The sequence below is a fragment of the Octopus sinensis genome, linkage group LG17 (genome assembly GCF_006345805.1).
Source record: "Octopus sinensis linkage group LG17, ASM634580v1, whole genome shotgun sequence".
NCBI lineage: Eukaryota > Metazoa > Mollusca > Cephalopoda > Octopoda > Octopodidae > Octopus > Octopus sinensis.
Window position 1 is genome coordinate 18048647 of NC_043013.1, and position 15777 is coordinate 18064423.

At 36.0% G+C, this 15777-nt stretch overlaps 1 long non-coding RNA gene across 1 annotated transcript; it reads right to left on the reverse strand.

The window, feature by feature from the left end:
* Positions 1–11980: 11980 nt before the first annotated feature.
* On the reverse strand, positions 11981–14923 carry LOC118766735. Its single transcript, XR_005002641.1, has 3 exons — positions 14913–14923; positions 14832–14837; positions 11981–13837 (listed from the first exon to the last, which is right to left on the reverse strand). It is a non-coding gene; the product is annotated as an uncharacterized LOC118766735 (long non-coding RNA).
* Positions 14924–15777: the final 854 nt, after the last annotated feature.

The window sequence follows — 15777 nt, forward strand, 5'->3', positions numbered from 1 at the left end:
CCTCCTGGCTACCAATTTTTTTCTTAATTCTGCCTTATTTGATTGTATTACCTCCGCCTGGAGGGATTTAGTCAAGGCGGCGAGGGGATGGCAGAAACGATAGCACGCCGGGCGAAATGCTAAGCAGTATTTCGTCTGCCGCTACGTTCTGAGTTCAAATTCCGCCGAGGTCGACTTTGCCTTTCATCCTTTCGGAGTCGATAAATTAAGTACCAGTTACGCACTGGTTTCGATGTAATCGACTTAATCCGTTTGTCTGTCCTTGTTTGTCCCTTCTGTGATTAGCCCCTTGTGGGTAGTAAAGAAATATGTATTTCGTCTACCGCTACGTTCTGAGTTCAAATTCCGCTGAGGTCGACTGTACCTTTCATCCTTTCGGGGTCGATGAAATAAGGGATCTTTTCCTTTTGAACGGCACTTTGTAACGTAATTTCTAGTTAACTAAACACTTTTAAACTTCGTATACTGGTAGAATGTGAGAAATACTCAAACATATTCTTCAGGCACTAACCACATATAACAAACTAAAAAAATTGAATAATAGAAGAAATGCGGAAATACTGAGAAGGCAGCATTGTATTGTGCCCTTTAAATAAATAATATATATATATATATATATCATCATCATCATCATTTAACATCTGCTTTCCATGCTAGCATGAGTTGGACGATTTGACTGAGGTCTGGAGAACCAGATGGCTGCACCAGGCTCCAATCTGATCTGGCAGAGTTTCTACAGCTGGATGCCCTTCCTAATGCCAACCACTACGAGAGTGTAGTGGGTGCTTTTACGTGCCACCAGAACAAGGGCCAATCAGGCGGTACTGGCAACAGCCACGCTCAAATGGTGCTTTTTATGTGCTACATGCACAGGAGCCACTCCAGTGGCACTGGCAATGACCTCACTTGAATGTTTTTTCACATACCACCATGTCATCATTTAATGTCCATGTTCCATTGTTCCATGCTGGCATGGGTTGATAGGATTGAATGAGTCCAAGTTCCATTGTTCCTGCTGGCATGGGTTGATAGGATTGAATGAGTCCAAGAACTTCTTTGTGCTCTATTGTCTATTGAATGAGTCCAAGAACTTCTTTGTGCTCTATTGTCTGCTTTGGTATGACTGGATACCCCTACCTAACAACAACCATGTTACAGTATACTGGGTGCTTTTTTTAAGCCACCAGCACTAGTGAGGTCACAAAACAATGAGCCCTGGGAGAAGTAACTTTATGCTAGGAGATGAGGGGCAAAAGATAGGTTAAAGCATGAGAGAAGGAGCCAGTGTCAAACAGGCTTCTTGTTGTAGGGGAGCTACATGGTTACTCACATTTTAGAAAAGGGGGTGGGAGAGATCAGGTGAAGCTGGAAAGAGATAAACATAATGATGATGAGGTATCTGGCTGGAGACTAAAGGTTCAAGGTGAGTAGGAGTGGGGACAGAAGTATCAGTAGTGTGGGTGTCCAAAGTACCAAGCAGTGGGACTGAATCTGGAAACATGTGGTTGGGAAGCAAACTACTTACCACACAGCCAATATATATATGACAGGCTACAGCCAAATTCTGCTCAAATCCACTCACAAGCCTTTGGTTGGCCCCAGCATGAGGCTATAATAGAGGACATTTGCCTGAGGTGTTTTGCAATGAGACTTGAATTGAAGCAAGCTTCTTAACCACATAACCACTCCTGTAATGGATCTGTATCAGTAAATAATAAATTGAAAAATGTTACTTTGTATAATACACTGTAAATCCTCGAGTATAATCCGCATTTTTCCCCCAAATTTTAAAGGTCAAAATCCTTAGTGAGTACTATATACGAGGTTAAAAATGAAAATTATTTTCTAAGTAATGTCCGAGTCCTTATTTGCTCTCCGGTAATGTTTATTCAGATGCATTTTGTGATGTCGGCCGCGAAAATACCTTAAGCTAAGCCTGAAAGCAATGAAGTCATAAAAGAATCATCCATAACTTGCAGTAAGCAACATTTATTACACGTTATTGCTGTTATTTCTTTATTTTCTGCAAACAAAATGCACAAAAAAGCTACATGTTTGCATTATGTTATATATACAATAATAATAAAGGACGTTAGCGTATACATTTTTACAAACCAAGGACGTTATATAGACCTCCTTGACTCAAGTTAGAGAAGGGGTGCGTATTATACACAAGGTTTAGGTTTTTCAGAGGTACAGCCCCCTAAAAATCCCCTGCGTATTATACTCAAGGGTGGACTATACTCGAGTATTTACAGTAGTCTGTAGACTTAAGCCATCACTATTTCTAAATCATTCTGTGTTGTAGAGTCTTATCATCATAATCCCCATTTTAATTTCCACTTTTCCTGCCTGCATGGGACAAATGGAATTTGTTGAGACAAATTTTCTTACAGCCAGATGTCGTTTCTTCTTTCCACTGTCAAAGAGGAGGCACAACACACACACTATGCTTCATTCAGTTTATATCAACCGAATTCACTGATAATACTTTTGTTGGCCCAGGACTGAACTCAAAAACCATGTGGTTGAGAAGCAGACTCCCACACAGCCACACCGGTGCCTATCTATTCATTGGTCTTACTGGAATCATCTGTCTTGCTTACTAAGATTAAATTTCCAGCACTGCTAGGAGGTTTTGTCCACTAATTGCATGGATATCAAATGGTTCCATGATGTTCCACCATGGCTGCAGTCTAATGACAGAAACAAGTGAAAGACGAAAGATATGTAAGCATAGGCGCAGGAGTGGCTCTGGTTCTGGGTTCAGTCCCACTGCATGGCACCTTGGGCAAGTGTCTTCTACTATAGCCTTGAGTGGATTTTGTCGATGGAAACTGAAAGAAGCCCGTTGTATATATGTATATATGTGTGTGTGTCTGTGTTTGTCCCCCCAACATCGCTTGACTACCAATGCTGGTGTATTTACGTCCCTGTAACTTAGCGGTTTGGCTAAAGACACTGATAGAATAAGTACTAGGCTTACAAAGAATAAGTCCTGGGGTCGATTTGCTCGACTAAAGATGGTGCTCCAGCATGGCTGCAGTCAAATGATTGAAACAAGTAAAAGAGTAAAGAGTAAGAAAGAGTATAGTTGTGTGGTTCAGGAGTTCATTTTTACACTCAAATACCACATGGTTTCAGGTTCAGACCCATTGCACAGTACCTTGGGCAAGTGTCTTCTGTTATAGCCTGGGCTAGCCAATCCTTTCCTTATGACTGAATTTGTTAAAAAGAAACTGTGAAGAAGCCCATCATGTGTGTATATGTTTACATTTGTGCTTCTCTGAAATTCAGTTGTTTCACCTATTAACAGATCGTCAGCTGGCTTTGTGCCTTTAAGGTCACGTGGAATAAGGGAACTGTTACTTGGAAAACAGATAAGGGTTCACGGTAGGGAGGGCATTCAACGCCTCAATAATACAGTCATCTAACCTATGTTAGCACTGAACAAACAAACATAAAAATAACGGACAAAACTAAAGAAGACATGGCTGCATGGTAAGAAGATTGCTTACCAACCATATGGTTCCAGGTTCAGTCCCATTGTGTGGCACCTTGGGCAAATGTCTTGTACTATAGCCTCAGGCCAAATTAAGCCTTGTGAGTGGATTTGGTAGACAGAAACTGAAGTAAGCCTGTTGTGTGTGTGTATATATTTATATATATATATATATGTGTGTGTTTGTCTCAGAGTCTATGCTTGTCTCTACCACAGCTTGACATCTGGTGTTGGTTTGTTTACATCCCTGTGATATAGCAGTTTGGAAAATGTGATCAATGGAATATGCACCAGGCTTTAAAGATAAGTACAGTGGTTGATTCATTCAACTATAAAAAACCTTCAAGGCTGTGCTGCAGCATGGCCACAGTCTAATGACTGAAACAAGTCAAGATAAAAGATTAAAGAAGTATGCATGAATGTTAACATTCTTCACTTTGCATGAAAGCATTGAGCTAAAACAATTGGTGATATTTGTTGACGTTCACTGTCAAAAGAAAAAAAGTCCTCTGGCTTTGTTCACTTACAGGGCATCTGGCCGTGAAATAACATCACAATAAGATGTATTTGTCCAACCCATGCTAGCATGGAAAACATAAACGTAATACAAATGATTGTATATATATCCATTTTCTAATTAGGATTTGGAATTTTAACCTTTTATTATTAAACTAGCAGTATCGCCCGGCGTTGCTCGGGTTTGTAAGGGAAATAACTATATAAGCATTTTTAGAGAGTTATAGCCAAAAAATAGCAAAAAAAATGCATTAAAAATGGAAAAAAATGATGGTAAATTTTTTTTTAAATCGTTGACTTATCGTAGACATTTTTAGAGAGTTACTTCCCTTATATAATAGCGAAAAAATGCATTAAAATGGAAAAAATGATGGTAAATTTTTTTAAAAATCGTAGACTCATCGTAGACGCGCACTAATACCCAGAAGGGCTCGATATGAATCACGACTATAAGATACCCGGTTTTGGTTAAACTGCACTGCAAAATGTGGGAGTAGTTAGGAATCTAAATCGTAGGAGACAGACACACAACTTCACTTTTATATATAAAGATTACGACATATTAATAATTCTTTTTAAGCAGAAATAAAGGAAGCAATATGAGAAATAGTGAGTATATCAACAAATTTATTCTGTTAGTTTCAGAGTTAGTTCTCTTGCAAAAAAAAATAATAATAAATAAATGCATAAAAAAAATAGAAAGAGAGAGAGAAAGAAAGGGCGAGAGAGAGAGAGAAATATTGAAAACAGTTCCATTTTATCACAGGTATAAGTCATCTTATCATCGTCCTGCATTGTTCCGTTGTTATAAAAGAGAGAGAAACAGAATGAGATCCGTTTAGGACCAAACCGTTTCTGGGATTTTTGTGCAGGGGATTCTTTACAGAAATGAATTCTTACTGGTCACTGTCTGGTCATTTGCAGACAAAATTCTTGCATATTCATTTTTAACTATTGATGGTTACAGCTTAGAGAGTAAAAAATAAATAAATGGGGAATTAATTTCAAATATGAAAATAATTTCTAGAAATAAATTTTTTTTACATATGAAAATATATCTTGAACAAAAGAAAAAAAATTGTATGCAAGTGTGGTGTGTGTGTATATATATATATATATATACATACACACACACACACACATACACGCATATTTAGGTATATGTGAGTATACGTATGTATGCATATATATCAAGAGACAGGAAGAGAAAAATAAAACGCAAAACATATTTTAGTCTTGCTAATAATAATAATAATAATAATAATAATATATCAATCTAAGACCCTTTTAACTCTTTCACGGCCATAATACATAGTCTCTATGTTGGAATTAATTTTCAAAATAATCTAGAATTTGGTGGGATTTGGTAAAATACCTTTATTGTCATTAATAATTCAGTCTTGGGTGTCTTGAATAAAATTACAGTGAATGATTTTGGACTTATTGAAAATATGGCCACTTTAAGATATGACTTAACATAGGTTGTCTAATGGTCTCAGGAAGCTGAGTGCATAAAAATACAAAAAAAAAAAAAAAAAAAATTCACTATTTTTCAGGGAGTATTTAGGAATAAAATTTGTATTGCATTTTAAAATCCTGTTTTTCGCAGGTTCCAGTACCCAACATTTTATGTGAATCACTGTAATGATGAGGCTCATCTTACTCTAAAATATATTGTTTTTAACATAAGTCTATAAAGAGGTTTTATATCAGACACTTCCACAGCATCATGCCTTCCAAAAGTGTGTATATATTTAGTGATACACAAATGGTGGTTTTCGTTAATTGCTGTTTCAGTTGTGCACACTGAATTTTTCTATAACTAAGCAAGCTTTTGCAATAACTGCGAATGTGTTATTGCTGTTTCTTATACATCGAAGCACAAATTTTATTTAAGCAGGTCACAATTAGGGTGCAAAATATCGACCAACTCCAAACGGAGTGAAACACAATCTGTTGTGTCTCGTGGGAGTCATTGCAGCGATGATGTTTGTCTTGCTCTGATCTTTTATCTTTTGTCTTTTACTTGTCTCAGACTTTTGGACTGTGGCCATGCTGGGGCACTACTTTGAAGAGTTTAGTCAAACAGATTGACCCCCCCAGTACTTATCTTTTTAAGCCTGGTACATATTCTATTGGTCTCTTTTGCCAAACTGCTAAGTTATGGTATGTAAACAAACCAGCATAGGTTATTGAGTGGTGGTGGGGACAAACACATACACAAAGACACACAGATACATATATATATATATATATATATACTCTCTTTTTACTCTTTTACTTGTTTCAGTCATTTGACTGCGGCCATGCTGGAGCACCGCCTTTAGTCGAGCAAATCGACCCCAGGACTTATTCTTTGTAAGCCTAGTACTTAGTCTATCGGTCTTTTTTTTTGCCAAACCGCTAAGTTACGGGGACGTAAAACACCCAGCATTGGTAGTCAAGCGATGTTGGGGGGACAAACACAGACACACAAACATACATAAACACACACACACACACTATATATATATTATATATATATATATATATATATATATATATATATATATATATATATATATATATATATATATATATGATATATATATATATGTATACATATATACGACAGGCTTCTTTCAGTTTCCGTCTACCAAATCCACTCACAAGGCTTTGGTTGGCCCGAGGCTATAGTAGAAGACACTTGCCCGAGGTGCCATGTAGTGGGACTGAACCCGGAACCATGTGGTTGGTAAGCAAGCTACTTACCACACAGCCACTCCTATGCCTATATATATATATAGAGATAGAGAGAGAGAGTCTTTCAGTTTCCATCAACCACATCCGCTCACAAGGTTTTGGTCAGCCTGAGGCTATAGTAGAGAACGCTTGCCTAAGGTGCCACATAGTGGAATTGGACCCTGAGACACTTCCACAGCTTCATGCCTTCTAACAGTGTGTATGCATTTAGTATGATACATGGATAACAATATATTTTGTCATATATTTGGAAAGCTACTTAGACAAGGTGAACAATTTAAAAGTTGAAATAATGAATTTTGTTTTTGGTTCTAGAATAAAGTAAAGTCATTGATTAAAATTGTCGAAGGTGGCAGCTCAAACTGGCCATGACTGAAACCGATTAAAGATATGCTTGTATTCTTCATATACATGTATTTATAACCTGAAATTTCTTAATAGCAAGTCTAAAATATGTTTTGCTTTCAAATAGCTTAATTTTTGTCTATGTCTGACTTTACCCTGTACAGGCTGACCAGTTGGTGATGATAATAATAATAATAATAATAATCATAATAATAAAAAAATGAAAAAAAAAATAATAAATGCAGTTTTTTTTCCAGTAGGTAACCAGTGAAGCTCAAACAAATTAAATTATTAAGTAAACTTTTAACAATTTTTTAAAATAGATTTTTCTCTTAAAATAAAGTTTAAAAAAAAACCAAAAAAAAAAAAAAAACAAGCAAGAGAAAGATCAGTCAACATATTTTATCATTTTTAAAATATTATTAAAACTATTGTGTTGCATGTGTGTGTGTGTGTGTGTGTGTGTTGAAAGCGTGTATGTGTGTGTGTGTGTGCGTGTGAGTGTGCTTGTGTGTGAGAAAGAGAAAACTATTTACATTGGAGATATTTCTCACACACACACACACACACCATAACATACATATTATATATACATACATTCATACAATTATATATATACACACACACACACTAACATACATATACATAATATTCACACATACATATTTACACGTCTGCAGACATACATCACAAAATATATTTAAAAAAAGAGGGGGGTGGTAGTGATTCATTTGTGTGTGTGTGTGTGTATTTATGTAGTATTTTGGGAGGGGAACACGGCAGCCTATATATATATATATATATAGGGGACATGGGATCTATATATATATTAAATAAGGGTTTGCAAAAATCCAAGAAAAACCAAAGAGAGAAGAAAACTGTGTGGTTTATTAAGGAAGTGACACAATTGTGTAGAAGTAGTAGTAGTGGTGGTGGTGGTGGTGGTGAGGAGAGGAGAGGCGATGGTGTATAGTTTGTTTAAAGTTTAAATTTACATACATTACAACTTTTCTGTGGAAAGTCGTCATCATCATCATTATCATCAGCGTCGTTAGTTAATTAGCTACTCCCCCTGCCTATACCGCTGATCGAGATAGGAGAGATGGAGGAGGAGGGGGTGGGGGATTTACTTGTCCAGGGATGAAAAAGATATTTGTGAGAGAGAACCATAACAACGGTAGCAACATCATTCAGTATTGTGGTGATGGTAATACTGATGGTGGTTGTGGTGGTGGTGGGGATGGTGATGTTTTTTTAACCCCCCCCATCCCAAGTCAACACACCTATGATCAAAGACATTCCGTCATTGACCATCCCCCCCATCCCAATATTTTTGAGGTATGTAGGACTTGATATTTTCTCCAATCTAGTCCTTTCTTTCCCAAGGTGTGTACGAGGGAGATTTCACTGCTATTTTAGGCTCCCTTGTTGAGTGGCGGTAATGAGGCAGTATATCGTTGGGCAATGTACTTAAGATTCTACAAAGAAAATCCAGATTTTGGTCAACTCAGAGTTAGGAATGATGTCGAAAAGATAAAACTGATTGAAAGACAATGGAATCTATATATATATATATGCTGTATCAATACAGCATAATCTATCTATATATACTCTATCAATACATATATATGTATCAATATAATGTGTAATTGATATATATATATATATACACACATATTCATTGTATTAATGAAGTGGAATTTATATATGTATTTATAAATAAGGACAATATCGAGAATACCACCATGCTGAAATAGCAGTCAAAACCCTGACCCTAAAAACCACCGCGATATGAACATTTCAGGTGGTTTTTAGGGTCAGGGTTTTGACTGCTATTTCGGCATGGTGGTATCTCTCAGATACCCTTATTTATAGTTTTATATATATATATATATATATATCAATATTAATACAATATAATATATGTACTGTATTTACACTGAAGAATCAATATAATGTAGTTTCTCAGTCAAAACAAAAAATTATTAAAAGGCAAATAAATAAAAGAATTTAGTTTTTCTAAATTGTGTGAAATTCTGCCAAAAAGAAGTTTGTATGATATTATTGTCAAAAGGGAGTTTCATATTGATAGAATTTTAATGGCAGATTCTTGGTCCTTGGAATAGATCAGAGGGAGTTTTTGTCTAATAATTGCTTGGGCAGTCAATTAATCAAATTTTTTGTCATGTAACTAGCAAGAAATAACTGAAAGAGCCGTTATTGCAATTAGTCCTTAAAAGGTTATTTTATATTAAGGCTAATGTAGAAGTACATTTGTGATTACAAAATCATTCTGGTTATCACTATTTTATCAACCCTCAAAAGGCAAAGGCAACCAGCATTTTGTCCGAGTCGGACAAAACGCTGGTTGCCTTTGCCTTTTGTCCTTTTGGGGTTGATAAAATAGGTATCAGTTTAACACTAGGGACTGACCCTCAGTGCTCAACTGGCCTTCTGCCAAAATTTGAAATTAGTATTATTACTATTACATAACCATTATTATTATAAAAAGTTCAAATTTTAGCATAGTGAAATGTGTTGTAAAGAAACTACAAAGATTGTTTGTATTATACACACACATATATGCAGTGTATATATATATATATATGTAGTTTGTTAGTTTAAAACTTTTACCATATTGTCTAATTGTGTATAGTCTAAGGCAGTTTCTACTCAGGTGTTTTTCTATGTTTTTATACGGTTCTTGGTTTGTTCTTTTTGTCCATTAATACTTGTTTATTAAGATATATATATAGAGAAGGAGAGAGAGGGAGGAGAGGTTCTATTCAGTTCACAGTTTATTTTCTTTCCTCCTCCTCCTCAATAATCAATGGAATGTTTTTTTTGGTTTGTTGACAATTCTCAACGCAGCACACACACAGAGAGGGGTATGAATCATGTGGTCTTTGGGTGCCTTTAATGAAGTCAACTCAGTTGCAAGGATTTGATCCAAGTCTCTGGTTTGAAAACAAATTTCTCAATTTTCCCCACCAGTTTTAGAGGTGTTCCCCAAAAGAGTTCCATCCATGTGCCAGCAAGGCAGGATAAATATATATATATACACACGCATACATACATATCTATACACACATACATATATATATATATATATATATTTATACACACACACATACATACATACATATCTATACACACATACATATATATATATATATATATATATACACACACACACATCTATATATATACACACACACACACACACATATATATATATATATATACATACACATATATGTGTGTGAATGTATATATATATATTAACTGAAGTGTACAGTATTATATATCCATTACAACTGATCTTGCCAATCAGTTTCGTGCAAGGGATTCAGCAGGGTGTTAGGTAACAGTCTGATTATGTAACCCTGTGCTCGTCAGAGGTAGCCATTATGGAATGAAATATGGCAACAGCCATATACATACATACACGCATATACATTCATGCACACACACATACCCCTCTCCTGCCCTGCTCACTGAATCATTACTATCTTGTTGTCCAGACACTGCATTCTCCCCCTTCTCCTTCTTTATATTCACATGAAATCCCTACTCATGCACCTTTAGTAATGATCTAACATCCAATTTATATTCTCATCTCCATACCTTGAGAGCATGCCCTGGCACATTGCCACCATCTCTCCCTCCACATGTGGTAACCATGTATCCCCTCAACAGCAAGATATTTACTTCTGTCCTTCTGTCATACTTTAATCTCTCATACCTAGCACAAAGCCACCTCCTCCAGTACTCCCCCCGTCTCAAAGGATCTTTCTCTTGCAAGTTACTTGGTGACTTCACTGGTGCTGGTGCCATGTAGAAAGCATCCAGTCCACACTGTAAAGTGGTTGGCATTTGGAAGGGTATCCAGCTGTAAAAAAAAAAAAAAACCATGCCAAAGCAGACCTAGCTGGTGCTGGTGCCCTATAAAAGGCACCCAGCCCACTTTGTGAAGTGGTTGGTGTTAGGAAGGGCACCCAGCAGTAAAAACCATGCCAAAGCAGACCATACCAGTGGTGGTGCCACATGAAATGCACCCAGTCCAATCTGTAAAGTAGTTGGTGTTAGGAAGGGGGTCCAGCTATAAAAATCATGCCAGCATGGAAAACGGACATTAAATGATGATGATGATGATGACACACACACATACCGCCACCACCACCACCCTCAAATTAAAAGAAAAAAAAACAAGACTCAAAATTTCGTGGTGAAAAATAATATTTAGTAAAAAAATAAGAACTACAATATTAACAAAAAACAACAATAATAACAACAAACATAAATAGCAACTAATTTTGGATAAAAAACTTGGCTGTGTGTGAATGAATGAATATATATATATATATATATATATATATATATATGTGTATGAATGTTTGTTTCTGGTAAATAGAGATTGTATTACAAAGTGATGGTTCTGTTTAGTTCTTTTCCCTTGACTGTAGACATCAGAAAAATTGAAAAAGTTATGACTGACATGGATTGAGAAATATGACTGATGTGGGTTGAGAGTTATGACTGACAATGAATTGAGAAATGTTTGATGTTAATGGTATCAATGTGATAATTTCCTCTTGATCCATTGATGCGTACAGGTTGAAGGAAAGACCAAATGAACCAAAATTAGGACAATACAATCCTCATTTACCTTAAATAAATATCAAGCCCTACATATTTCTGGTAGTGCAGTGGTTTCCAACCTTCATTAGGATGCAGGTCCTTAAGAAGGGGAGGAGAAATAAAGAGGCCAGAATAATTAAAACCCCTAAAACCTCCAACAAGAATTAAAAAAAAAAAAAAACCTTGATTCTAGACATTTTACAGAACAAAAATGAAAGTAGAAAGGTGAGTGTGTGTGGGGGGAAATAGAAATGTAGCTTTTTGGTGTCTGACCAGCAGACTGGTGGATGGGCAATAGTTTACATTAGATTGGGTGGATTCGGGTGTTAAGGGGTGGAACAGAGAAGAAAGATTGAGAAGAAATGTTGTCAATACAACTCCTAGAAAGGATTATACAGTGGTTGTCATCACAACATTGAGGTTTCTCCCTCTCCCTAGAAGAGTTTTATTTCACACTGAATGGACGGTGGGCAGGAAACAATGATAGCATTTACAAACTGGGGCTATTTTTAAAGGCCATTCAACCATCCATTGAGTCAACTGTCCAATCATCCATCTGTCCATCCACCCCATTTTATGTCGTTGACAAAACAGCCCCTTCACATCACCTCAAATGAAGAAATACGCTTATTTATGAAGAACAAAACCCTCACCACATACACACACACACACATACATACACATGCACACACAACAGCAACATCATCTTCCTGATAAGCAATTCTTCAATCTTCAACACAAAACAATCATTTTTTAAAATTATAATTACTGTGTCTTCACTGTCTCTTCTCTCACCACTACTACAGCAGCCTCTGCTCCTCTCATCTTTCTCACCACATCAATCTAAACACACTTGTTTCTGGCCTTCTCACAACATCCACAATTAGCAATTTCAACACAGAAAGGCAAAAGTTGACCTAGTCGAGATTTGAACTCAGAACACGTGATTTAGGCTGATGCTCTACTATTTCTGTTAAACAGCAATAACAACGATGATGATGAGTTCATACATAGGCACAAGGTCCTCAATTTTTGGGAAGGGGAGGAGATGGGGGACAATATCATATCAACCCCATTGCTTCACTTTATCAACCTTGGAAGGAATAAAGGCAAAGTTGACCTCAGTGGGAATTGAGCTCTGGTAGAAAAACACCTTGGTATATAACTGGTACTTGTTTTATCAATCACTGATAATCAAAAATGAGGTCAACAATGGCAGGATTTCACCTCAGAATACAGACGGACCATAAGTCATCTGGGTAGTTGTTTTCCTGATTCTAATAATTAGACACTCTTCCATAATAATAACAATAATTGCTTCTAGTTTAGACACAAGGCCAGCAATTTTGAGGGGAGGGCATTAATTGATTAAATTAACCCCAGTACTTTGTTGGAGTTTTATTATACTGACGTTGGAAGGATGAGAGGTGAAGTTGACCATGGCATGATTTGAGCTCAGAATGTTGAGTGTCAGAAGAAACACAAGGCATTTTATCTGATGTTCTACTGGATGATTTCTAACATAGGCACAAGGTTACACATTGTTTTAGCTCAACCCCAGTACGTGACTGGTACATTTTAGCAATCCCAGAATATATAAAAAAAAAAGTTAAACTTGGTAGGAATTGAACTTAAAACAAGAAAGATTGTAACTAATGATATTTTGTCTGATGCCCCATACATTATGCCAACCTAATTGTTTGTAATAATTGTTTCTAGTAAAGGTACAGGGCCTGAAATTTTGGGAGAAGGGGGTAAGTCAATACCATCAACCTCAGTAATTGTTGGCCACTTTATTTTATCATCCTCAAAAAGATGAAAAGCAAAGTTGGTATCAGTAGGATTTGAACTTATAAGATTAAAAAGCTCGAGTAAATACTGCAAAGCATTTTTACCAATACCCAAGTGATTCTGCCATTTTACTGCTCTATATAATAATCCTTTCTATTAAAGGCACAGGGCCTGAAACTTGCGGGGACGGGACTAGTCTATTACATCCAACCCCAGTGTTTCACTGGTACTTAATATATTGACCCTGAAAGGATGAAAGGCAAAGTTGGCCTCAGTGGAATTTGAACTCAGAATGTAGAGCTCAGTCAGACAAAATCCTACTAAGCATTTTGTCTGGTGTGCTAACGATTCTGCCAGTTTGTCACCTTAATGATAATAATAATTCTTTCTACAGTAGATACAAGGCCTGAAATTTCAAGGGATATATCTATAGTCGATTACACTAACACCCACTGTTTGAGTGGTGCTTATATTACTGACCCTGAAAGGATGAAAGGCAAAGTCAATCCTGGCACAATTTGAACTCAGAATGTTAAGAGTCTGTTAAGTATTTTGTCTAACATGCTAATGATTCTGCCAGCTTGCTATTCTTTTCCTACTAAAGGCAGAACGCCTCAAATTTTGTGGGACGGGGATTGGTCAATTACATCAACTACAGAGCTCAACTTATGCTTATTTTACCAACCCTGAAAGGATGAGAGACAAAACTGACCTCGGTGGAATTTAAAATCAGAATGTTAAGAACCAGAAAGAATTTTGCTTTTAGTCACCATTATCAGTGTAAGGTCTTTAAGCTTATGCTGTCCTTTTATTCAGCCACTTCACATAACATAAAACCCTAATTTCACCCTATTTACAAAGTTGAAGTGATTATTATAATGTTGGTAATAATAATAAAAAAAAAGGTCTTTTAATGATATATACCTAACTATAAAATACAATTTCTCACACAAATATTAATTTAAATCTGTAATCCTGATGTAGTGTTTGGTGTCCACTGACTGAAACTCTAGTTTAAGATGAAGAATGTTGAAAGGGATTAGGGCACACTCTATGCAAATGAATAATTAGTGTTACTGGTCAGGTCTTTTATGGGATCACCATGGAAAACAATAAGAATTACCTAGTGTAGGGTCCAACACATAGGGAGGAAGGGAGAGAGAGAGAGTGAATCGTGGATGTATTGTTGGGTTATCAGTGAAAGTTTTCATCCACAGACAGACAAGTTGAAGTGGCTCAGTGGTGCCAGCCAGGCTCCCAACCTAGTGACAATAATCACAAATTAAAGGCCCACGAGAAACTAATTCAGTGCAATGAATTGGGTGACACTCGAACCTGTATCATACTTAATAACTTACACACAGCTTAGTACCACCACTTAATAGAGTTCAAATATGAAATAACAATTCTAATAGATTTCCCCATCAATAAATTAAAAGCAAAACTAATTTTTAATCATTGTATAAAACCCAAAGAAAGCCTAAAATATGGACATTTTTAGTTGTTGTCATTAAATTCCTTGTTTCATAAATTTTCAAAGCTCTTTGACCAAAAAATTATTTTATGTTGTGTTTAGCAATGTTACTAAATAATCTTTCTATAAGAAACCGAAAAATTGTGTCGGAAGCTTGGAGTAACGCAGAACATACAAATTTTATATATATATATATATATATATATATCATGGACACTCCTGTCGTTAGATGATGTATGAGGGAACAACCACGCAGATAATTTGTTTAGAGTGACCAAATGTTTGTGTAAGCATAAGCTCACTCCCTCCATCAAATTGACATATGGTACAGGTGCAACATATGCCACATGTCAGATGATGGAATGGTTGTGTGTGTGTGTATATATGTAGATATATATATATATATGCATACATATATGATCAGTTAGTTGTCCATAAGTCAGAAATAAAAGCACATTCAATGTAAGAGCAGATATATTTTTATATCATCAGGCAGTATATTACTAGTTGAAAGGCATATAACTGGTCAAAATGTTACTTTTGGTTTTGGACAAATATTGTCACAATACAGTAAAATTCTGAGAAGCTATATTTGCTATTCCCAATAATATACTGGTTGATGATGATGATGATAGATATATATATATATATATGCATACACACACAACTGATTCAAAATAGTATATAAATGGCAGGAAAAGTTAGAACTCATTATCTCATTTTGAGTAAGGAATTCAAAGTATCTTACTGCCCATAAACAGTAGTT